Source organism: Gavia stellata, chromosome 14 (assembly GCF_030936135.1).
Source record: "Gavia stellata isolate bGavSte3 chromosome 14, bGavSte3.hap2, whole genome shotgun sequence".
NCBI lineage: Eukaryota > Metazoa > Chordata > Aves > Gaviiformes > Gaviidae > Gavia > Gavia stellata.
In genome coordinates, this window is record NC_082607.1 from 18,981,490 (window position 1) to 19,008,364 (window position 26,875).

A 26,875-nucleotide genomic window follows, 5' to 3' on the forward strand; every position below is an offset into this window, starting at 1 on the left:
GAACAGCTAAATGCCATATGATACTACTTTTCAATGCTGTCCATAAGTTTCTCAGTCTGCGTAAACCTGTTTGGTTTCTTTTAATATTCTTACAACTCGTCACCTAGCTGTTAACTTCTAATGCTTCCCATTGTTTTTTTCAAGTCAGAAGCTCACAAGAGAACAGATGTATTTACCTTCTTTTGTTCTTTTTAATCTGTGTTATTACAGAGTAAATGCCTAACATTTCACTCCTGTTTCTTTCTTCACAATTACTAACGATCTTCCACCATTAAAAACATAACTGCTTAATTACTCCAGTATCCTAATAATGTCAGAACGTAGCTACCATTTTAAATCATGTTCTTATACCTTATTCTGCCCTAAAAGACTTCACATAGTATGGTTATTCCTGTAATGTAAAAAATGCCTTATGGGGAAGATACTATGAAGTCCGTTCCAGCACTACAATGTATAAAAATATCCTCAGGGCACAAGTGACTGACAAAGAGGATCAGGTGGCATGAAAGGACAACATGTCTTTTGTAGTGGCAACATTTTCTATGTGGGCATCGAGGCTTAGATCTCCCAAGGAACACGAGTGCCATGCTGTAGTGTTTCTCAGACACAGCAGATGTACACAGACGTACAAATTTCTCATAACAAAATATAAGTCAAAGACAAAGCATTCAAATAATCAGGCAGTTTCAGTTCACTGCAGATTTTACCGAGCAAAGGACCAAAAGTCAGCTACACTATCTTCAGTACAACTCCCGCTAGGATCTGCAAAGAAAAAAGTATGCCAACATCCGAGTTCTACCACGGAACAGCCATGCTCTGTGTGTATTCATGGTTATTGACCTTCCTGTTGACGTACACAGGCAAAAAAGCCTAGAAAGATTAATTGAATCATTTTTTGAAATGTAATCATATTCATAATCAGGCATTTACATGAAAATTATTGTAAATATCATTTGGGCTTGAGATGAAATAGGAATGGGTAAGGTTTAGGCTCAAATTTTATAAACAGGTGAAGTAAAACTTGATGTAGCCCCACTGAGAAATTTGAGACAGGTAACATAAGACCCTGTGAGTACTCTTTTACATTTGACAAACTAAATGAATGTTTGTGTTGTGACAAGGCACACATGCACACAAATTTCCAGGCAGAGTTGGGGCAATGACATGGATGGGTAAGAGCCTCGGAACAGCCGTAACCAAACACCCTCTCCTCATTTTTCTGCGTTCCTCTAGAAAGGCCAGCCTTAATCTTTGGGCTCTGCAAGGTCGTAGAAACATTCAAAGGCTCTGGACAAGACACTGACTCAACTTTTGTTATCAAACAATACAGACAAATAATTGGTGCTAATACCTGCATTATGTCCAGAGTAAAAACTACAAAAACTACCATCTCTCTAAATACATCTTACACATGGGAAAATTTGAATCGAGTCCTACTTTCAAAAGTAAAAAAGGCAAACATAATTGTACAAATGCTTTTGCAAGGTGGTGTGAAAAAAACACACATCCATGCAATACCTTTTTTTAGCATCTCAGGTAATTTTGCTAGTGAGGAACTCCTCAGCCCTATTTCCAATTTTAAGGAGTTCTCAAAGTTCAAGACAGCTCAGAAAATTTCTAATTTCAAAAGTAAAATGTGTCTTAAAAGCAAAAAGACCAGATGAAGCTATAATTACTGTATATGCTGACTGTGGCAGCACTGAAGTCTGCATTTTATTGCTTTGACTCTGATCAAGTGCATGCAATCAATGCGAATTATTACAAAAGAGTTAGGAGATAATTTTGAAAATATGTCAAAAATGCAAAAATTTGAAAGTTAGTTGAAGTTGAGATGGCTGTATTGATTTTGAAAAGGTTTGTAAATCACACAGAAATATCACCCTGTTTCAAAGTAGATCTCAAATCTTTTTAAGCAAGTTCTAATATTATACACAGTTCCCAGTGCTGCATTTTCAGCTGTGAGCAGACTTCTTAACTCTTAACCTGCCTGTATTATTGCTTGTTTTTGGCAGTGGGAGTGAGGTCCTGTGTACTAGTGCCAGACTACTTGCCTTATGGCCATGCTCTTTTGAAAGCCTTCTAGACCAGTTTATTAAGAAATACAAGCACAGCCTCAGTAGCTAGTTATCACCCAATGTTGTTATTTTATTTCTAATGCATACTGACGTTGGAAAGAAGGTATTCTCCTAAACCTAGACTATGACTACCACAGCAATAGCCACCCAGTCTGCGACCTAACCAGTGTGTTACTGTATTTTTTCAAAGGTTCATGCCAACGTTTTATTTTAGTTTCTGTCTACATGAACAAATTCTCTGTATCAGGCTCAAATCTTATGCAAATCTAATTAAAAGCCTCAGTTTTATTCAGGTTCACACACAAGTAAGCTTTAGTAAGTCTTGCAATAGATCAAATCTACATTTTGAATTTTCAGTGAGATCCAAAGAGAACCAAATACCGTGTCTAGCTTTCAAAGGAAGCATTTAATAATCTCTAGTTCCTATGCTTATGCCTATGTTAAAGATGTATGATAGTCTAATTGAGTCAGAAATAGAATAAAACAGTGAAATTCAATAATACCCACACATAGATGCAATCTTACCAACATCCTTGTCTCTTTCGGCTATTACTGTAAAATACGCCATGGGTATTGACCTAGGCTGAAGAATGTAATTTTCTGTACTCTGATGTTCCCACCCTGAGCCCTCAACCTTTCACAGGAATCAGGGAAGTTCACTTGAAAGTGCTCTAAATCTTCCAAAATGTACCTAAACAGTGAAGAACTATAGTAAGTCAAAAGTCATAGATACATTAAACAAATAAATATACAAAAAAGCAATTAACCTCACAAGAAAAATGGCAATCTAGGCTTAATTGTAAGATAAAATTTATCTGACCTTGTTCCCATTCGCCCATGTCAGATCATTCAGAAATCAGTCATACTTTGTTTTTAAATACATTGACAATAGACAATTTTAAGAAACAATTCCTCAGTTCCTCTCAGATAAACCTATTTCAGTAGTGATAACGTCAAACAGAACCTTGTGACTCTAGTATATTCATATAAAAACCTGGTGTTTTGCCTTGTGACTAGGTGCTAATAAAGTATATGGGAAAACTCAAAAGGCATGCAGGAGGACAAGCAATATGTATTTACAGATTAAATCATCAGATGCCAAACTTTCTGGGGATAGGGCATTTTATTTCATTTGACAATAAATATTATATATATTTATGGTGATCTAAACACAGCAACACATTATAATTAATAGAGTGAAAGAGGATGAATGACACTGAGGCTGACTGGCATTTGCAAGGAGTGAAATGTTTTAGTTACCATATCACTGTGGTTAGCAATTTGGATAACAGTGAGCCTCCTGGCTTCTGCAAGCAAATTCTAGCTTTCTTCCCCCTCGCACCTTTATGTTATACTAGAAGAGGAACAACATTGTAAAGAATAGTTGTCATTTTCCATTTCACCTTCAACAGTTGTCTGTGTCTTCCAAGAATTTTCCTAACCTGTAGGAGTTATCGGATCATCAATTTCAGCCCATTTTCAGTACCTTTAAATTGCATGACTGAGAATAAAGAATCGAGGTCCAGAAGATCAGTAGTATAATACTTAACTATTTGATGATTACATTGGCTCGGGGAATACATTTGGTCTGTTAGAAACATTTAAAATACACTGAAGCTATATAGGTAGAATAGACATAATTTTTCAAAAAGGTAAATATATTGCTAATGTAGTATCTGAAATTTGAATGTTCGAATATTAAATTCCTTCCTTTTCCAGTAAACAATCAGGTTAGAGTGCAATTATTATTAAAGGGAATTCAATCATGATTATTAAAAAATATTACAGATAATTAGAAAAGACAGTAAATGTAAAGATGAACCCATCTTCAAAAGAATAATATTTTTCCTATGCGTTTAAACTATGCCTTTATTTCTATTAACAAGGTGCATAATAATGACTGGCCATTTGAAAAGCTAAAAGTCTGTAATTGAACAATTATTAGTGTCACACTGCCTAAGGGCACTATTTGTCAAGAGATTTATATGATGGGCAATTATATCCACTCAGCCTTGAAGGATAGATAATATTATCTTCTGATGGAAACAAATTACCCTTTATGTTTAATTTTAAAAAAAAATTTTAGAAGTTTAGCATCTCTATTTTATTATTTAGACCTTCCACACTAGAGTCTTTGAGAATAAGTTTTTTCCCCACTACAAAGCACTATCAATTTCACTAGGGTACACAGTATGGAAAAATTGTCAGTGTCAATTCATTACATTAATTACCCGATGAAAGGAAAAAAAATAGGGGATTTCTTTAATTCATGTCTTTGGCCTATTATGTTTTGTTTAACTTTCGTAATATATACAATTGCATACATAATCCCTATTGAAAGACAGAAGAAGCTTAATGAACTCACATAAATTCTTCAAACCCTTGCACATATTTAATTACAAACTCATTTATTCTTTATTACTTAAATGAGTCTTTAACAGAATGTCATGGTAAAAAAAAATGCAGACATCCAAGTCCTTGACCATTCTTTCCTAACTGCTTTTCAAGTCCTCAAGAAGTGGAGATAATCCCCACCCCCTCCTCCATATGTAGCTTTATCTCCCATAAATATAGAAAAAGAAAGAAAAAAAAAAAAAGAAAGAAAAAAAAAGAAAAGAAAAAACTTGTAATCATCTCAGATAACAAAGACTGTCTGAGTGCTCTCACAACATTACACATTTTGTGAGGTCCAAATCCTAAAACAGGTTAAAAAGAGCTTTAAAAATACAAATGTAATGATTTCTAAGTGCAGAGGATTTTTCTTTTCTTTTTCTGTTGATTTTTCAACTGAGACTAACTAAACTCAAGGAACCTGATTAGACTGAGCAGGCCACAATTTGAAGGAGAATCACTAAAGTAAAGGAGCTTCAAACCCTGGCACGACACTGATCCAGAGCCTGAAGGATACTACAAAGTAACAAAGGCATAGAGGTGTATTTTTTCCCACTATCTACCTAAAGTGAGGAGTGATTAGTTCTGGAACCATTCATTAAGCCTTCACATTGTGTGCTTTAACTACTGTCTGTCCCTGGAGAGGTGAACTGCAAACTGGCAATCTTGCAATAGATTTTTGGATCAGAAAGGTCCGTATGTCTCCTTAAAATATTTCCAACACAGATAATCAACTTAGAACTTACATGGAAGGCCAAAACCCACAAATACAGTCTGTCAACAATGAGAACAGAGATCTACAGCATTACCAACACCGTGTGTTTTACTGTAGAGAAAGTAAAAATCACAGTGTAATCAGCCCAGCCATCCTTTTGTGGTAGATAGGGCAGTATACAAGCAGTGCACTGGCAAGTACTAACATTGCTTATTGTATTAATGAGTGAGATATAATTAGGAAATTAAATTAATTGATACATCAAAACTACTATGTGCACATTCACAAGAAGATAGAAAAATCGCTAGCCACATATTAAGAAGCAGGACTGAAGTCCCACTTCATGCATAAAAAGAAATCTTTTCCAGGAAGGATCTGGGACCTGCCACTCATTATCCTTGGTCACCAAAAGGAATTAAGAACCAAGGCTGCAAGTTCTGTTTTTGGAAGACTTACTCCACATGCTTCACTGACACATTGCTATTATCAAAGTCTGAAATGCCCTTCACTGTTATTATTTGTGTTAAATAAAACACAGTGGTAAACACTTCATTCTTTTCACAAGTTCTATTTCTGTCAGCTCAACCATTATTGTTTTCTTCTTGTCAGTTTCAGCAAATAGCCTACTAAAAAGCTATCTGCAACTTAATTAAAACACACATTATTAATGTCGTGTTTATATGGAAAATCTTTGGCAATATAAGTAGCCTCTAGCCTTTGAAGCAATCGCAATTAAGTCTGTCAATATGTACTAGTTGCTGAAATACATGAAGAAAACAAGACTAAGTGAAGCAATTTGACCTGCTTCAACCACCTCCGCATAAAATGGCATTTCACAGAACATTTGATCTGGAAAACTACCTATGGATCAATTATAAGAAACTGTCATTTGTGCAACATAATGTATAACTGAAGGCACTAGATAATTTAAAGCTAATTTTCTTTAAACAAAATGGGTAAAATCCTGTCTCAATTTGGATACATGGGAACTTTACCACTAATTTCAATAAACCCATCATTTTTTTGTAGTACAGAAGAAGTAATCCTAATTTAACCACAGCATACGCAGTGGCTGCTCCAAAAATATCTAGCCAGATGAAAGCACCCCAAATTCCAAGGCTAATCTTTCGAAAGGTCCGTTGGTGTGGCAGGTTCCCTTGCTGCCAGCCCTCAATTTCACAACTGCTTTCTCTAGTTTGATCAGTGGAAAGCTCAGCCTTTTTTCCTGGATGCCAAACATCACCACAGTTCTTATGTGACCTTCTGCCTCTGAATCACGGTAAGGGGCTGTGACAACCATTTCAGTAAGATTATATCTTTAGGAGTACTCTACATATTATACAGAACTATCTTTTATTTTTTGCAAGAGAGTGAATTTTCCACTTATCATTTAATCACTTTTCATGTTTTGCCATAAAAAAAACCCCAAACACTCTTCTTTCCTTTCAAGTCTTTTAAAATAACATATAAGTTTAAAGAAACAGGTATGAAATTGCCCCAAACTCCACATTAATTTGCAACTCTCTTAACTTCCTGTACTTACCAGTAACAAATGTGAAACCTGATTGAAAATCCTTTCTTGTTGTTGTTTTCTTACTGGTACACTTGACAGCACACTGTGCCTAGCATACATTTGTACTTCCCTTCACATGGAACATGAACCTTGGGGAGGTGAGATGGAGCAAAGGCTCAGGAGGGTTTCTTTCAATTTGGAAAGTGGCAGGCAGGGAATTGAGAAGCTGAGAGGCTATGCCACAGCACTGGGGAAGGTACAGACAAGTGTGTGTGCTCAGACAGCTGGTGTGGAACAAATTCAAGAAGCAGATTCAAGTGGTGGACTTCTAAACATATTTGATTTAGACAGCTGTTAGAGCCCTGAAAATCAGGGATATTTTAGCTCAAAAATACCTCTGAAATATTATCCAATAGGAAATTTCTCTGATATAAATATACAGTATATACACACACACACAAACATATGAAAGCAGCAACCTATTAGTATAAACATTAGCAACATGAACATGCCAATCAGTGCCACTCTTTTGGGAACTGTGCATCTCACACCAGTTCTGCCATTTGCATTTTCTCCTTTCCTCTAGCAAGACTAGATGAGAAGGTATTTCAAGGTTTGATTCACTCAGTGTTATAAGAAATGAGGTTAGGAATGAAAAAATCCTCAGAATATACTTCCCAACTCCCTACAAAGTGGGGTCACGTAAGAGGGGCGGGTGCACATAGGCATACATGATGGGAAATGACCAGAGAGACAGGAAGAGAAGAAGAGATGAGGTGGTAGTTAATAGACTATTCTTTTAAAGGTCCCTGTAGATAGCATCACCCGTAGCACAGATGAGGTTTACCAGCCACATCTGAAGCAGAGGTTACTGTGAAAGGGGGAGGTTGCAGAACTGCCCTGTAAGCTCATGAAATATAAGTACAATGGCAAGGTAACATGAGCACAGTTGGATGTGCAGCAGTCCTGCTGAATGCATGTATCTGACAGGTCTATGGAAAAAAACATTTTTTCTTCATCCTCCGTCTTTGTGAATGCCAACATCTAGCTTTATGTTTCTGAACTTCATAAAATAGTAAATGTTATTAAAAGTGTAATTATTATGCAATTTAGACTGAATAAAGTGTTAAACCACTGGCAGAAAGGCATTTAAATAGAACATTTTAGAAGCAGATCCAGTGTTTTAATGTTTTATAAAAGGTGTTTGAAACCTAGCATTTACTATTAGGCTTTTGTTATTTTGAATTCCTATACTGATCTGGGAGAAAACAAACACCAAAGCATCCACTACTCTCTGCGATGGAAATCCCAACCGTTAATTGGCTCCTTTGTTAATACATTTATATCATAACAACTATACTGGGAAGAAATCTAGATTGCCTACTAAAATTTTACATGACTTAATATTTGTATCTCACAGTACTCCACATATCTACCAACACAGGATGGAGAAGAGACCTATCACTCATAGTGACCAATTAGTCACACGTAGTGACACCGTTACTCACCACCATCCCTTTACTGGGACATTAAAAAAAAAAAAATTATATTTAAGGCAATTCTCAGTTCTTGAGCACAATAATAATTGTAGAAATTTTTTGTACCCTCAGATAAAAAACCTGATTGCTATGCAACATGTTTGAAGTTAATGCAAGATCAGAAGCAGACAACTGCATCCAACCTCACTAAATAGCCACATTAGCATGATGTTTCCAATAAAGATAATCAAAACTGTGAGCATTTAATCAGTGTTAAAAATAAGATGCAGAATTTTACATCCAGTCAAATGATTTGTGATTCCGTTAGCACTCTTGTTCCAAATATTTCCAGACTCAAGCCCTGCCTACACTATAATTTCCATCAATGCTATCTGTGGTGCACACCTGTGGCAACTGGAGGTCCCAGTTTTCCTGATATAGATGTAGCCAGATGCAAAATGGTAATGACACTCCAGGTGTTTTCTATAACAACAGACACACAGAAGTTTTGAGAAACTGTGAATGCAATGAAATGTGAGAAAACTTGGGAAAGTCATAATCTCTTCACAGTAGCAAACAACATGAGTTTGGATTTCCTGATTTACAAATGCTCAGGAATGAGCAAAATATCCACAAAACCCTGCCTTATGAAACAAACCCAAAGAAGCTCAAAATATATGTTTTGACTCGATGTTTTCTTCAAGAACAAAATCCTGCAGCACATTAGATGAAATTCTAGGGCCATTCACCTCACCATGGTCCCTGTTGTGCATTCCATGAGCTACTAATAGTGCATATGACTGTTCAGAGGCCTGAGGGATCTAAGATGAACCTTTCAGAGAGCAAAAATGTGGAATAAGACATTATTTACATCACAAAATGTAATGTAATTCAATTATGTTTTAAAGACACTAATTTAATAAATGTTCAAGCACCATTTGATGATATGATATAATGCCCTATATTTGCAAACATGGGATAGGACTATGGGACTAGAAAAAGCAAATATCCCAGATGACTCTAAAAGGATAGAATCAGTGCTATATTAGTTCACAGCTGTAATACTGTTCAATGCTTTTTGATAACACGAACAAGACAGCAGACCATTTTATAATGAAAAATGAGGTGATCTCTGCAAAAAAAGGGATGATTACAAAAACAACTTCTAAAATTTCCTGGTTTATGTCCTTTAATTATGCTTTGTCTTTATACTCGGACATGGGAACAAGAATCACTTGGTAATGTGGAAACAAATGTATTTGCAAGGGAGGGGGGACACACCAAAAATTAGTGTGGATAACACAAAAAAAAAAAAAAAGAGATTAAAGTAATTAAGAACAGAAAATGAATCCTATATTAAGTGCAGATGATTAAGCTTATCAATGTAAGTCCTAAGATGTTACCAGAGAATAATTTGAAGCAGCAAGTAGACAAAAAACTAATGTCATATGTTTTCCATCTTCAACTGGCCAAGCATAGGCCAGTGCTATTAAAATAACAGTAAATTAATTATGACAATTTCTATAAATTTGAGCACTGTAAAATGTAAGAGTTCAATCCACAAAATACATCTTGCTAGAGCCTATTTTTCACTAGGAAAATGTTGGATCAACATTTCATTGCAAATAACTAATGGATATTTTTTCCCTCTCTATCCTCTGTTAGGAATTCCATTTAATTATAAAAGACATTAAAAACACAACCCCCAAATTATTGAAATTGCCTAGGTAAATAAAGCTGTCATAAATCAGAACAGAATGAAATATTCAAGCACACACTAAAATTATTATCCAAGACCAATTCCAACAAGCTGCCTCTGATTACTGCAGTACCTACTTAGGAAAAGTCTAGGTAAAATCAGAACTGCTGAGAATGAAAAGCTCCTTTGCCTGCAACCTGCAAAAGCTGGTATCGACCAAAGTGCTGCATTCCCCAAATGCAAGTTCAGTAGGAACTTAGAAAGAATCCTTAAAAACAGACTTCAGAGCACTCTATTTCTATTTTTTTTCTTCTTTTTTTTGTCAGATCGCCTGGTTACAGATGTCCAAGAGTAAATACACGTTACAACTTTAAAGTTTTGTCTTCACTGGTAAGAAAAAGTAGAAAAGCTTTCAGGAGAAATCAAGTATTTCACTGTTTTATTAAATGCTCTCTTCAAAGACACCTTCACAGGAAAGCAAATTCCAAACAGCTTCCATGCCTTGAAAAACCTACAATAAACATTTTTCACTCTGCCAGAGGAGCAATGCAGATAATATATGTCTAAAAGAATATCTGAATGGCCAGACATTCACATTTGCTGAAGTATGTACTACAGTCTATGGGAGCAAAATATATTTTTTTTCACATTCTGAAAATGTTTACATCTCCTCCCAATAATGAATTAGTGCAACAAATGCTTCTTACAGAATAAAATATAATCTTAATATTTCCTAAAAGGAAGACAGGAAAATTATAGGCATTACAATATTTCAGACCAAGGAATGATTTGACTGAAGTGACATTTGAGACGTGAAGGCTGCCTCATCTCTGAGCTATAGGTCTATGTCTATTTTTGTGCTAAAGTTCTAAGCTATCTATAGTCATAAAGCCAGTTCTAACACAAAGCTATGAAGTAACACTAAGAAACTTTTCAAAAGTGCTAGTCTCACAATCCAATGGAAAAATGAAGCAGAAACATTTTAAAATGCTAAGTACATAGAGCCCAAATGTAGGCAGATAAATTAGTCTATTCAAATACACATATACATAAAGTAGTGCCTACCTCAGTGTCACTGTACCAATGAAAGCAAGAAATGTCAAACATAAAAAACCCCTAATTGCAGTAATAAGCATGTTGAAAAGGAAGGAAAAGCAGGACTAACATTGCAAAAAAAAAAAAAACCACCCCAAACAAAAAAATACCCCCACACCTCACCCCCAAAAAACACAGAGAACAGTCAGGCTTAATAAGCCTACATGATTTCTCAGGGTAGCTCAGTGTGCCAGGTGCTGTACAAAGCCCAACGAGACAACATCCCTGTTTGCTGAATTATCCTTATCGCTTAGAAGGCACAAGCTGTGTTTTATTTGGTATGACAATGCTTCTTAAGTGAGAAGCCATAGAATGGCTAGTAAGCAGTTTCAATGGGAATTGCAGCAAGTCTTGTGAATTAATATTTGGATTATGCTTCAACCTAAAACCACCAGTAATTTTTTACACTTTAAGGTTCAAAAAGAATTCAATGATAAGATTTCAAGTATCCTTGAATAAACTCAATTTCTTCTTCATCTCAAATTTATCGGTCTGCTTTGGATATCTTGTGTGATAATTTTATCTGGCCTATGCAAATTTAATGTATTCTCATGCTTCTGGAAGCATTTCACATCCCTTTTGCCCAGTAAACAACTCAACAGGGGTAGGGTAGAATGGGATCAAACATATTGTGTGCTGACAAGCAGGTAATTGTAATCTGTTGAAAAATTTGGTATTTATTGAATTAAGAACCTGAAATGTACACTCCTTCCTTACAAGTGGAAAAGATTGAGCAAGGTTTGTTCTGCATTATCTGAGGTATATTTATAAGCCTCCAAAAGCATCTAAAATAGGGACAACCTGAAAACCTTCAGGCTCAAAAAAGGATACTCACATTATGATGACTGACAAGAGAAACTGGGGCTATGAAGGGAGGCTCCAGGCTAGAGGAGATAGACTGCAAGGGAAGAAAACTAAACTCAGATTAAGTTGATACAATGGACATCATTAACTAGTGAGATATTTTTCAAACTTCTTCATAAATAGGTGGTTATTCAAAAAAGGACAGAGTTGTCAGTGGAATTCCAAACATTCTAGATCATGTACAATATAAATGACACCTTTTATAATTCAGGATAGGCAGGGCTAAATCTGGATTGTTTTTCTACTTAACTCTCTGATGTGACTGACCTTTAGATTAAATTTGCTGGAATAGATTTCCCATTAATATTAAATGACACAAAAAAAATTTACCTCTGAACTCCAGACTTAGATTTCCTTAGGCTCTTGATTATTTCTGTGCTCCAATTATTTACTTAGCCTACTAATATAAAGATACCCAAACCAATATCATGACCAGCCTACCAATTTCAAAACTGACTGAATTTGAATTACTTTAAACAAAACAGTACTCTGATACAGAGACAAAAAACCTCATTCATTTCTCATCATTAGTTCAAATAATATCCTGCCTGTTTTATCTGCAAATTATTGAGTGTGTTTTCTAATCCTGAAGAAGGTTCCTTTCCTTGTTACCAGAGGTAAACAAGTAGATGTGTGAGCAGAACTAATGAAGCCTGGTTTACAAATCGCCATGTGAAGTTTCTGACATTTAATAAAATGAAAACTAATTAGCTTTGGGGTTAATAAGTTAGGATATCAAATGATGTCTTCCTCCTCCACACAGAAACCTGTATTCAGAACTTAACACTTTGATACTTCCAAGTCTCTGTCATATATAAAAAACTGGCCAACCAGTCAAAGAACCAAATACATACCGTGTGATTGAAAAGCCCTATTTTTTGGGAAACAGTGGTAAAAATAAAAAATCTTGTTTTCTTTCATAGCAGGAAAAAGAAAAGTATCTCATCAACCACATAAATAATGTTGAGGACAAAACATATTATTAAATGTTCTCCAGCAAAACATTCACAGCCTTTGTCGCATATTTCCTCTTAACAAATAAATATACATGTGATCAGTGTGATGGAGGACAGCAAGATACTGCTTCAGAAGGAAGTCCTAACGCTGCAACCAGTATTCCCTCAGACTTCTCATCCCACAGAAGTCAGCAGAGTGAGTGTATGGAAAGAAAGGATGTCAACAAAATGCTCATGAGTACATGCAGAGAAATCACTACAGCTGAAATAACTGCTTACAGGCATGCTGGGGAAACATTCACATGGTCTGTCATTAACAGGAGGACAATGCTGGTGGAAGGACCAGCTGTGTATCTTGAAAGCTGTATCACTGGCCAAATCTGAGCACGCTGCCAGTAATGCTTGCATGCCAGTTTCTCTAGTACCTGAGAAACTTCCAGCCCCTGTGGCATTTTAACACGTATTTAGAGGATACATGCAAATTGAAATCCAAAACTTTACAGAAGTCAGGAGTCTGAATTTTGCAAACAACATGGCATACAAAGTATATGCAAAAATGCACACAAATAAAAGATTTTATACTGAATTTCCCTAAGAATATCCATTGGTTCGTTTTGTTTTACAGAAATTAAAAGTTAAGCCTCCCAAACCTGTGAGATATTTATCCTGGTCATTTTATTGAAAAGAAACATGAATTAAAGAACAGCTCAGTTGCTCATCATTTCCCACAGCATTCTTCTGGAGAAACTGACTGCTCATGGCTTGGACGGGCTGCATAAAAAACCGGCTAGATGGCCGGGCCCAAAGGGTTGTGGTGAATGGAGTTAAATCCAGTTGGCGGCCGGTCACAAGTGGAGTCCCCCAGGGCTTGGTACTGGGGCTGGTCTTGTTTAATATCTTTATCAATGATCTGGATGAGGGGATCGAGTGCACCCTCAGTAAGTTTGCAGATAACACCAAGTTCGGCGGGAGTGTTGATCTGCTCGAGGGTAGGAAGGCTCTGCAGAGGGATCTGGACAGGCTGGATCCATGGGCCGAGACCAACTGTATGAGGTTCAACAAGGCCAAGTGCCGGGTTCTGCACTTGGGTCACAGCAACCCTGTGCAATGCTACAGGCTTGGGGATGAGCGGCTGGAAAGCTGCCCGGCGGAAAAGGACCTGGGGGTACTGGTTGACAGCCGGCTGAATATGAGCCAGCAGTGTGCCCAGGTGGCCAAGAAGGCCAACGGCATCCTGGCCTGTATCAGAAATGGTGTGGGCAGCAGGAGTAGGGAAGTGATTGTGCCCCTGTACTCGGCGCTGGTGAGGCCGCACCTCGAATCCTGTGTTCAGTTCTGGGCCCCTCACTACAAGAAGGACATTGAGGTGCTGGAGCGTGTCCAGAGAAGGGTGACGGAGCTGGTGAGGGGTCTGGAGCACAGTCTGATGAGGAGAAGCTGAGGGAACTGGGGTTGTTCAGTCTGGAGAAGAGGAGGCTGAGGGGAGACCTCATCGCTCTCTACAATTACTTGAAAGGGGGTTGCAGAGAGGTGGGTGCTGGTCTCTTCTCCCAAGCGACAAGTGATAGGACAAGAGGAAATGGCCTCAAGTTGTGCCAAGGGAGGTCTAGATTGGATATTAGGAAAAACTTCACTGAAAGGGTTGTCAGACATGGGAACAGGCTACTCAGGGAAGTGGTTGAGTCACCATCCCTGGAGGTATTTAAAAGATGTGTGGATGAGGCGCTTAGGGACATGGTTTAGTGGTGGACTTAGCAGTGTTAGGTTAATGGTTGGACTTGATGATCTTAAAGGTTCCAACCTAAATGATTCTATAATCTTGACAGAAACTTTGGGTCAGGAAAAAACTTTGGGTAGGGAAAAAAAAGAATATAGCTCATCCAGCATCTAATCAGTCCAAAGCTGACATCCTAATACCTTAAAAAACAAAATACAAGTACAGAATGCTGAATACTTATTTCAACAATACCCTTGTCTCAGTACCAATATATTAGCTTTAAAGTGGTACTTTAGAAATTATTTATACTGTCTTTTAAAAGAACAGGCTACACCTTATTACTTGCATACGAAAAGCGCTCTGCTTTGTATTTTCTGTACCTAGCAATAATCCTAGGACACAGAATTGTTCAAAAAATCCCCAGAAGCTAAGTAGCTATGTTTGAATTACCATTGTGTTTAGGTTTTGGTTAAGCAAATGAATTTCATAAAAACCTTAAACCAATTGATTTTCCCCCTTTTGAAATCGGTCAAAGAATGCATTTTTATGGTGGACCTTAGGCACTGAATCACGATTAGAGAATCGAGCAAGCATCAAAACGTTCACAGCACCACAAGCTATTTTCTTCTCTGCTTCTGATTCCTAGACAGTTATTACTTTTGACAAAGAATTACAGAGAAATATTCCTCTAGGTTTTGAAAGTAAGGAGACATACATTATTAATAGAATTTTTTACCTTGGTAAGAATGTTGTGTCAGAAAGCACCATTTGGGGAGCTTGGGAGGAGGTGAGAGACAGGCAGGCGGCTGGACTTTATGTATGTTGTATCAGGGGTTTTAAAGATCAGCCAGTTTTATTTTTTAAATTCATTATTTATTTCCACTTTTTTAACTTCTGTAGTGACTGATGATGAACTTCACATATTTTCATTGTACAAACAATCTACAGAAATTGTTGGCTGAAAAACTTGCTCTGTTGTAGGCATGTAAGCTTGTGCCTTCACAGTGGAATATATATGTATATGCACACTATTATACTTTTTTCCATTTTGTAGCATGCTGCAGATCAAAAATAATGAAATTGAAATTTTGTAGATTATCTGCCAAATTATCTAATCATTTTTGTCTTATTTTAATTTCTAATCTGTCTGAAAACAGTAAGAATTTACGGATATACATGTATGTTTCACGTATTTGGTAATATACTTTTCTTCCTTACTATTCTTACCAAAGGTTAGTGGTAAAAAAACCAAACAAAAACAAAAAAATGAGAGAGTTATCACTGCAGCTGACTGTTAGATGGACTAGTCCAAATACCTATTTCCCAAAATGGCATTAAATTTAGCTAATTCACTTAGACTATGCAAGAATGATTTTGATAGAGGAGGCATGAGCCAGAACTAAGTAATCTGAGAAAACATCGGGTTCTTTTACAAGAATAAACTGTAGGCTGATACATAATACCTCAAGATTTGATGGTAAATTTTATTCACAGTAAGTGTAGCTATTGGATCATTTACGTGACTGATACTGAAAAATGGAACCAACTGTACTTGGGATGAACATATTAGAGTCTCATTCTAAACAGGTTAATGGACCTGTTCTTTGAAAGTTAGTTAATAACACTGTCAAAAAATCACACTCTAAATTCACAGTATTGTTTTCTAGCTGTTGCTGGTAAACAGTTTAGGAAAACTGTTTTAGTTTCTTTAAGTGGGTGTTTTCAGGTATAAAAAAAAACCACTAAATTGAAATGCCTTACATTCCTTACAGCCCCTTACAAGGGCTTGGCTTCTTGGTTTTTTAATCTGGAGAAATTTCATGTTCATAACATAACAGGCACCTTCACATCCCATTCCTATTAGAAATAAGACTTTGATTTGATTCATGTGATTTCAAATCAGCGTACTCTTCCATGTAAGACAATGTTGGGATGGGTTTTCCTCCGCTATATCCATTTCTGCAGTATGGGCTTTTACTATGCTCAGTTACATAAACTAGGACCTCTGTACCCCAGATCAAAAGAGTTTATGCAAAGAAGTGAGAAATAATTTCTCAGAATTTTGAAAGCAACTTGTAGATGCACAAGGCTGTCAGATGGCTCGTCATAATGAATATGATTATGATTCTGCCTCTCTTTTTCCATCACTTCATGACAGAAAGAAACAGAATATCACAAATAAGGAGAAGACCTCAATATACTGAGTCTGCCATTTACAGGTATATAGATTTACGCAGTAATACCATAAAACTGAAACCCTTATTTTACCCTTGAAATGTGCTTTGATTCATCATACTATGTTTCAGAAAGAAGTGAATCTGTTTAATCTAAGAGTTGTTCATATTACACTAAAATGCAGGAACATTTAATACGTACAGTAATGCTTACGATTGAGCACCACTTTACTAAATAAAGCAAGCAGGAGCACAAAATAATGTAAAGATTACTAAAAATTATTAACCTTATATTTTCTCAATCTGTTTTTGCAGGGAGAGTGGAGTAAGAGTGGAAGGTCATTACAGATATATGGTCCAAAAATACAGTCAAAACTAGATTTTTAGATTGAGGTGATACTTTTTTATTAGACCAGCAGGTTCGGAAAAAGCAGACAAAATTTCTGGCACACAAGTCCTTTTTCAGATCTGAAAGAAAAGGAGAAAATTGTACAGCGAACTGTAAATTAAGCCATGAAGAACAATTGTTTGGGATTTCATTAGGTATGTATTAGAATATCCAAGAGAAGAGGAAGGTGTATGTGGGGAGTCAAAGAGACTCAGTAAGGAGAAGAGGTGAGAGGTGGTTGCCTTCCAGGGAAAAGAGCTACATGCAATTTATAACTTGTGGGGGACATTAAGGGACGGGGGGGGTGGGGGGGGCAGGTTGGGGGTGGAACAGGACTTGCAGTTTATAATGGACCAGAAAAACAGTATCTCCATTGAGTCCATGCTTTTTGGTATTTACTAAGTGATGAATTTGAGTTTCCAGACTTATCTTTCAAAAGTATTTTGTAGGTCATTCTTTAATTAAGTCAGAGCAGTTACTTCCAACTTGAATTTTGCTTTGAAGTTTCCTGCTTCTGTTTCAGACCTAAAGAACTACTTACGTGCCTGAGAGCTTATCTTTTTTTTTTCCAACTACACTTAGTCTAATTAAAGATGTTACCCCTACCTGTAAATCTTCTCTTAATTAGCAACTTCATGGATTTGCTGATGGCAAGTGCAAGAGTGGATTACTCCACTGCTATCAAACCAATAGGGAATTAAACTAAGCATGCTGAAATGTCATTTCCTCATTTAAAAAATGCAGTAACACCTTTTCCTCACTAACAAAACTGTGTCTGCAAAATGCAGCCCTCCAAGAATGGAATGCTCTTGTTGAGGTCTGAGAGAACAGCTATCTCATGCTCTAGTGGTTGCTGAACAACAAAATTGTGGTTAAAAATCTCTTAAGTTTCTCCGGTACGCAGGTGTCACAAAGGAAAAGATGAAACAGAAGAACCGACACCTGGAAAGAGTTAAATCAAAGCGGAACTAATTGAAGAATAATATGTTGTTAGTGAAATGGAACAGGACATAAAATAGTAACGTTGTTGGAAAAGACAGAGGGAGAGTAAATGTTGAGTTGACTGGCATACTGTTGAAGAGGATAGGTCTCCACGGTCAGTGCATATTCCCTACAGAAGTTCTATAAGAATGCCAATCAAATAAAACATTTTCTATCTCCTGAGATTTAAAAATTTCCATTGAAGTATCTATCTGGTCTTCCTGATAAAGTCAAAGCCAGAAGACTCATAGGGCAAACTAAGCAGATGGGACACTGAGTGATGAAAGAAATAACTGAATTGTTTTTTTAAACATCATTATACATACAATGATGTTTAAAGATTTACGCAGAATGTAAAGTGATGGAGAGGCCATTGAGCTCACCTGAGAAATTCTGCTATGAAAGAGAACCTTCTCCACCTACCTCCCAAGGGAAAAGGAAGAGCAAATAAATCTGATATATTAGAGAACAGCGGTTTCATAATTTCATTTTAAATTTCCTATAGAAGCTCTGAAACTTTCAGTGCTAACGTACCACTGTGGCTTTTACTACAAAGCAAGGGGAGAAACATACGGCTGCTCCAAATCAGTTATGAAATTGTGAAATAACGGTGATAAAAATCTTCATGAATATTTTGAAGTAGTTGTACAGAAGACACAATGTATCAATGCTTTAGCTACTATTTTTTGTGGGAGGAAAAACCCCACCTGTTAAACAATCAAACAATAAAAAAATAAGTAAATATATGTTCAAGGGCACAGAGTGCAGTCAGGCAGGTAAAACGCACTAAACTAAAACCCTTCTGCATAATGAGCAAAACAGGTTTACGCAAAGAAAGACATTACAGAGAAGACCAATAAAGCAGCTCACATTTCAATGATGACTGTCTCTTAGAGTGCGGTCTATTAAATCCCTTTGGATTCTTGCACACAGACCTCTTTCTCCCTATTTCTAGAGCATGACTGCCATATACTCTGGAGTTCAAGAAGTCAAGCATTCATTGTAGTGATTTGGAAAAGTTATTACAAACCCAATCTCAGGAGTCATGGACTCTGAGGACTTACAAAAAGCAGCCAATGTCCCTTTTTTGGCATGGTGAAGAACAGGTTCCCTTGGCCACAGACTGTGCTGTAGGATGGCTTCTGAACTCATCTACCAGTACTGCTTCATCTCCTTCTACCCAATATGCTGGGTTTTTATCTATCTAAAATGTGGTGATTAGACAATCTGCGCACTTGTTCTTCATATTTTCAGATATTTTTAATCTCTTGCTGCCATATTTGATGGATCTAATCTTAGAAAACATTGCCCTTGCTGCCATTTCTTCTGCTAGTCTTTATTCAATTAAACTTTTTAAAAAATGCTTCACTAACATACCATTTGTGTATTATACAGTCCACAATAGCTCGTTCCCAAGTAAAAACTCTGGATCCCCATATGCTGTAATTTCTCTAACATTCAGATTCAGACAGTACAGTCTGAATGCAAAATTTATTTCAATATTTATGGGAGTTCTGTAGGTTAATTTTCACTTAACTATAAACACATTGTAGCAAGCTTCTGAAATGGTTGAAGATATTTGTGTTCTAGACACCAGTGATTCCAGAATAAGAGCTGATAGTGTTGACCTAGAATAGTGTATAACATTATTCTGTAAAAACAGCAGGAAAAATAATATAATATGATTGTAGTTCTTACTTGTTACATATTTAGCACATAAAACAAATTAAACATCTTTGCCAGGTTAAACAAACAAAGTGTAGCTACCTTCTCCACTCTGGCTTTCTATTAAAAATAAAAATAAAACAAAAATCATGAAACTAAGTACACAAGATATAAAATACTAAGAACGTGATTAGATGAAGGCAGTGCAAATGATAAAACGTGACTTGATTTAGTCTACTCTCTAGAGCTTCTCTGCCATTCTTCTTTCCTCCTTTGAGAATAATTGTTTAATGTTTTATATTACAGGTCAAGTTCAGTTTCAAAAGGAGGCAAATACAATTCATCAAAAGGATTCCTTAGATAAAATTCCCAAAACTGAAATATAAATACAGTGTTATGGAAACAACCTTAATATGGTACACAGCAGAAACTTGATTTCTCAGCCTGTTTGCTGACACTGACAGGAGGAAGAAAAAGGATTCTGACTCTATGGATGAGCACTGACAAAAACCTGGGATAAGTTCCAGTTGCTGCTTGGCCACACACCGAGATAAGAGGAGCCAGATGCAAAGTTCCCATAAAAGAAGTCAAAGCCAGATTAGCTAGTGATCTGTGCCCTTCTGGAGAAGGAGCTGGAGGCCAGCTGGGCCTACTGAAGACTTAAGAATAAGGAAGTGGATCCCACCCTCTGTTTTCTTTGTACAGTGACTCATGTACTTTATATCTGGTACCAATACTCATTTGTGGTCCCTTTCCCTCCCCACGGTCTAAATTTGAAATTATTTCCCCACCTTCTTTGCTTGCACACCCACATTTCAACAGGCCACTTTGATCTGACCTGCATCTTAGACAAATTTATCCTAGTCTGCATGTCAATTATTCCTTTCTGGAGGAATCAGAGTTAAATTCAAGCTGCCTATGAAGTGACCTTACTTGCCTGTTTTACATAGTTAACTTTTATCAGAATTTCTAGAACGTACCAAATAAGAATTGTCAGATAAAAAAATAATTTCTCACAGAGTTCTCTCAGGCACATCTGTCCTGCTATTTATTTTAGTCAGTGTTGCTCCTTACCCTCCTAGCACAGAAACTTCTGTTCCTTGCTCGCAAGGGTCTCTGGTGCATGCTTTTAACAGATGTCTTCCTGTAATTGTCATCTTCATGAAGCCCCAGTGAGATGATAATCAACCCCACAGCTTTCAGTTTGCTCTAAGAATCTTCCCTTACTTAAAACTTCTGCTTTGCGTCACAAAAATCAAACCCTTTCTAACAACAGTGCCCTTCTGTCAAGCATTTTCTCCTGATTTCAAATTTCATCTCTCTAGTGAGTTTATAAATACGTTAGCCAGTATTTCTTTTGAAAAGACCAGTGTCTTTGATCCACACCTCTCTACTAGAAGGCCCTTTTACTAACTATTGAAAAAGGCTAAAAACAAAAAAATGAGGAAGAAGAAAAAAGCTATAGCCTCCAGTACAAGAGATGTTGTAATCTCTGGATGTTAGTTTATTGATCCCAGGATTAGAATCCAAAGACCAAAATTATATCCTCCTGGGTTATATCCCCGAGGTGAGACATGGAAAACCCCGTATGCTGAGAACAGAGTATCCTTGAGCGACACTAAGCACACATGCTCTCCCATCTCCAAAACTTAGGCTCCTACCTAGAGACTGCAAGAAATTATAGTGATGGCACTTTTTCTATCATAGCCTAATAACTGGAGTATTCGCAAAAGAAGTTAGAGACCTTAAATCAAATCCTTCCTCATAGCCCAATGGCATTCAAATCCTTATCTCTCACCTTCCCAAGAATATCCTAACCATTAGACTGTGAGCTCTTCTGGGGCTGCAGGTAACCACACACTGTTTACTTACAACTCCCATTAAGGTTGTAACACTGAATCCAAAGGAATACCAGACTCATAGTGCCAAAAGGCAACAAACAGAAAGACTCCCCCAGGACTAGGTAGGGAGAGGCCATCCCATGGGACCATGCTGTGGTCCCTCCTCTTCTAATTCATTGATGTACAACTCATTAACAATCCTGGGAACAGGAACTGGAACATCAGACTCCATCATGTGTTTCTCCCAGATGACAGGACATCCCCACAGGGATTCAAAGACTAAATTGCTCAGATTGGGTCTGGTGTGGGTGCATGCACAACACAACATCTCAGGAGCTTCCAGGCCAAACCAAAGGTGTCTAGTAAATTTAGGCAATACACTGTGCATTGAGCACAGCTGAAAGTGGACCGTTAAACTGCCATGTTGAATGCAAGTGCTGAATACTTCTTCATGTACAGTCTGAACTTTCTACTTCAGCGTTTCCGATGCTTCCTATTTCCAAGCTGTTTCTCAAGCATCAGGTCCTAATTACATTCTTCTCTCTCCAAACTGTGTGACTGGTTACCTCTGGAGAACTAGATTAGACAGACACACTCAACCACTAGTTGCTTCTTTTCTTTTAATTATCCCACTATGAAAGAGGATTCATTCTGGTGCTGGTCTTTGCTAAGTGTTTACCTATCTGATCATTGCCTTGAAAACACCTGAAAAAACTCATACATGGGAAGATCTTCAAGGAGCAGGAAACCATTGAAGCATTCTACCTTTTTTTGTCACTAGCAATATAAATACTTACGAAAACCTTTCACCCTTCCCATTCTCTTTATTTTCCAATATAAATGGCGGAGATGCTCATTTTCACATCAAGCGCGAGATATCAGCTGTGCTTGACTAACGACACTGAAGCTAAACAACAATGTTCAGGAAAAAACAACATACACTACATTAGCATACCTATATGCCTATATTTTAATTTTATGGAGTTTTAGTGATGTGTGTTTCTCACAGAAGATTCACTATGTAAATCTCAAGGTGTCTGGAAACAGTTTAAACATGCACACACATACACTCAGTATGAAATCACTGAGGACTGCACAACAGAGGTAGCTTGCATTAATTCAGCCTGCAAAGATATGCTTACAGAGCTATAAAATAAAAGCAGCCCCACTAAAGCCAGCTGGAAAACCCACAAATGCATTTAATCACATATTTAGGTCTTTACTAGATTGGGGACTACTTCCCTATTGGAAATGAAAATGATCCCAATGTGAAGACTGGTATTAAGTCAACTTCAATATACTAAATACAGACAGCATTTTGGATTATTAATACTTCCTGTAGTAAAGAGGATAGTCAGCTTAAGATGTGATGCTGTACAAGATAGTAGAATACATCCAGTCACTTATGTTATTGGAAGGAAGTTTCAGACTTATCCAGGCTAATCGTTTTGTATGTAAGGTCACGTACAGTGAAAGAGGAAAGCAGCATATCCTTTTAACTGTTGGCTGATACCTTAAACCAGCATAGAACTTCACACAGGACTTAGCCAATTAATAACATCAGCTTTATCACCTTAATAAATGACATGACACATAAGTATCAAAGCTTTCTTCAAGCTGGACACTTCAAAGAAAGTCATTACCTTCTGACTGCTCTTACCAAATACAGAGTCTATTTAATATCACGTGATTGTCTCATCCAGATTTCTTACAGATGTGCAACCATGAGAAAATCCACAAATGGACTAATTGCCTGGATTCTGGTCTAAGTTCTCATCCCTTGGATTAATTCCTTTAGTCTGCAAAGGTAGATTATTATGAAGATAATTTCTATAAATCCCTGGTAGTGCATGTTGGGGGGGGGGAAACCTAGCATAAAAACATGTCTGCAAACTTGCTTTTATTATTTCTCCTGCTAAAATATAAATCAGTATTGCCAAATTTACAGACACTAGGACTAAATACTTCAAGTGACTTAGGAGTGCAAGTCTAATCAGCAAAGGTGACATTTATACTTGGGAAAATGAGCCTTATTTGAAGTTAAGGGATTTAGAAGATTAAATCCATTTTGAAAACAGGACGTTGACTGCATCTACATGAGTAAATACACATAGAGTTGGGTTAGCCCTGCTTCTGTTTGGGCTGTGGAAGTGATGAATGACAAAAAAGTGCCTGTTTTCTAGTCAGGCTCTAGCTGGGCCAGCCCAGCATCTGGTGCTGCAGTAGTGCAGGAAACCAGGTGAAGGGCCAGGAAGGAACTTTTTATTGCTTTGTGACAAATACTACTCAGACGACTGATCTGTGTACAGTACAAAAAAATTAATCCCTACTATTGTTGTTGCTCTTTTCTTTGGGTTTATTCATCTCTTTGAGAAATGTCACAAAAAAGTTTTCAAAGAACCTGATGATCTCACGTGTTTGTCTTCATCATGGGAATGACCAATGTAATTTTTTAGTGCCTTTAACCCCCGTATCACCATAGTCTTTTTTACTAGTCCTGTCTGACAGTCTCTCCCTCTAAACAGAGTGCGCTATAGCCACCTTTACCAAGAAGGGAGTGAAGAGCCTCCATATCTGAAAACAAGTGCAATGCCTGCAGCTGAAGAATCAAGACTCAGTTATTAGGGATCGCCCCTCCTTCACTGACAGATGATTGCCACACACTGCCATTAATGGGTTAAATTAGCAAACTTACTGTATAATGTATACCTGTCTTTAATTGGGTTAGCTCTTTACTTAGAGGGCAAACCACTGGTGATGGAGAGCTTTCTTTTACTTATCCTGCAGGGACTATTTTATTTTTAAAACTGATGAAGTGTTCAGGATGCTATTTCAGACAAGCTGACATTCAGAGATTTCACTCTCAAGCTTCCCCATTATTTATCAAGGGACTTGTTAAAAATAAAGAGAAGAGATGTTAGATTTTTGTTTCAGGTATTTAGCTTGTCCTATCAAAGGAACCCCTTGTTTCAGGATGCCTTTGTTAGTGCCTTTGCCTCTTCCTGTTCCTGACATTACTGCATGTTCCCTACCAAGGGACATCAGTATCTGAAGTGATAACTGGCAAGAAACCTAGCACACAGACAAAATCGATATCATTTTGAAAAATTAAATTGAGAGGTGGCTATCGAAGGAGCTCTGTATTTGGAGATAGAAAGAAACACCTCCCGCCCTCCCTCCCCAAAAATAAGATGTTTGTGAAAAACTTAAAAAAGAATAAAAAAAAAATAATTAATGTGTTTCTTTTAAATACAGGTCAAGCTAATGAGCTAATTTTTCAAATTACTCAGAAAGGAAGCAAGCTGACTAAACAAATGCCAGCCATCTAGAGTTCAATAAACCCAGCTCAGCCTGTGCCCTGGATTAGCTGTATCATAACATAAGCTCGTCTAGTCAGGATAGCATGGCCTAGCTAAAATTCTACATCTTAGAAACATTCTTTACTCCTGGAGTCCTTTAGTTCATGTTTATTTTACTGCTGTTAAACAATATTTCATAAAAGGTCTTGTATAAAAATCTAACTTCATTTTAAATACTCATTCAGTCTGAAATAAGTTACATCAGACACTTTCTAATTTTTCTGGTGAAGACTAAGTACTATTTTTGTTTGCTTTGATAGAGCAGTAGAAATTCCTAGCCCTGATCAAGAGATTCATTGCAAAAGCATGTGCTACACCAGCCATGAGAACCAACAAAGTTCTCCACCCTCTGCACATGCCCTTACACAATTCCAATGCAAACATAAGCTCTTAACTAGACTTGTATTATGCCTTTGAAAGCAGAATCACTTCACAGCAGACAGATGATATCGGTGCCGACTATGGGTCATTGAGTTCTCCGCATGTTTTGAGATACCTAAAGCAACACATTTATTTACTAGGTTTCACAGGCACAATATATAAGCTGTGTCTTCCTGAACTGAATGGTTGCAAACTCACTCTCCATGGTAATTTGTTCTCCAAAATCATGACTTCACAAACTAATTAATCTTCTTCTGTCTTCTAACCAACAGATAATTATTTTTTCTTCACAGTGTTATGAACGAGGTTTAGCAGTTTACTTTGTTGCTTCAACTCTTCTGTTTATAGAAACTCTCTGTAAATAATAAACCCCCATATTTTTAAAGGCTGCTAGAAAGGCTATACAGCAACATAAAAAAACAGTTTTAAAATAAAAGGTTCATTTAAAAAAAAACCATATAAACAGAAAACACACAGAGATCCTTCAATTCCTCTAATCAATCCAAAATGGCACTGCAAGGGAATATCGCATTCATATCTATTCATGCTTTAACTTCCCCTTCATCACCATGAATAAATTAGCACCCTTACCAGTTCCACCCTTGGCCTCTTTTTTTTTTGAGATGCAGAGGAGTTATAGAATCCAAGACATCACTTGTACTCTAGCCCAACAGGTTTTAATCATGTTGCAGTAAAGAGAGTCATGTCCTTATAGATAACTCTGACATTGTTTTCTGAATCATAAAAATTCATCATCAGAACCCACATGTTTCTGTTCGATATTCACCTCGAGGCTGAATACTATACGCAAATAGGGAATGTAACAATTCTGAATGTAACCACTGCTAACTGAATCATGTGATTTGATAACAATTGCTTGAATATTTTACAACAAGGTAGAAAACCTGTCATTTGACACACAGCAAAAAAACACTTATAACTGTGGTTTTGGTAATTAAAAAAATAGACTAAAATATTTCTAGTATTTCTGTAAAACTGTTTGGAAGATGCATTAAAAAAAGTCATTAATGTTTACAAAAGGTACTCCTGAAAGTTATTATAAGCAGAATTTTATTATAAAATTCACTCTGTATGACACCTTACTGAACAACCTTGCAATTCTTTCCACTGAAAACTTAATCTTACACACAGAATAATACCACCTACTTTACAATCCCCTAATTATAACTGAACAAAGTGAACTTGTGAGATGACAGCATCACCTCCAGTTCTAATTCAGGGAAATCACATAACTCATTCTGAGTGGAGAAAAAAGTATTACTCTGGTTGAAATGGTGCCATCACACCATGTAAAGAAAATGTGTTAAAACCAGACTCCAGTGTGGCTCAGGAGCAAGACTTATGCATACCATAGTGTCTTCAGCCAGCAGTAGTGTCATTTCAGCAATCTCAAAATCAGAATTGAAAATTAGCATTGTTTCAATGCAATGGAAATGTCTATTTTTTTTTTTTTTCCTTATTTTTATTAATTCCAACAGAAGCTTGCCTCCTGTCTGGAAAGTTCACTTAGCAGTTCAAGCACTCTGATATATTCAGTTCTGCAACAGTCTACCAGCAGCAAT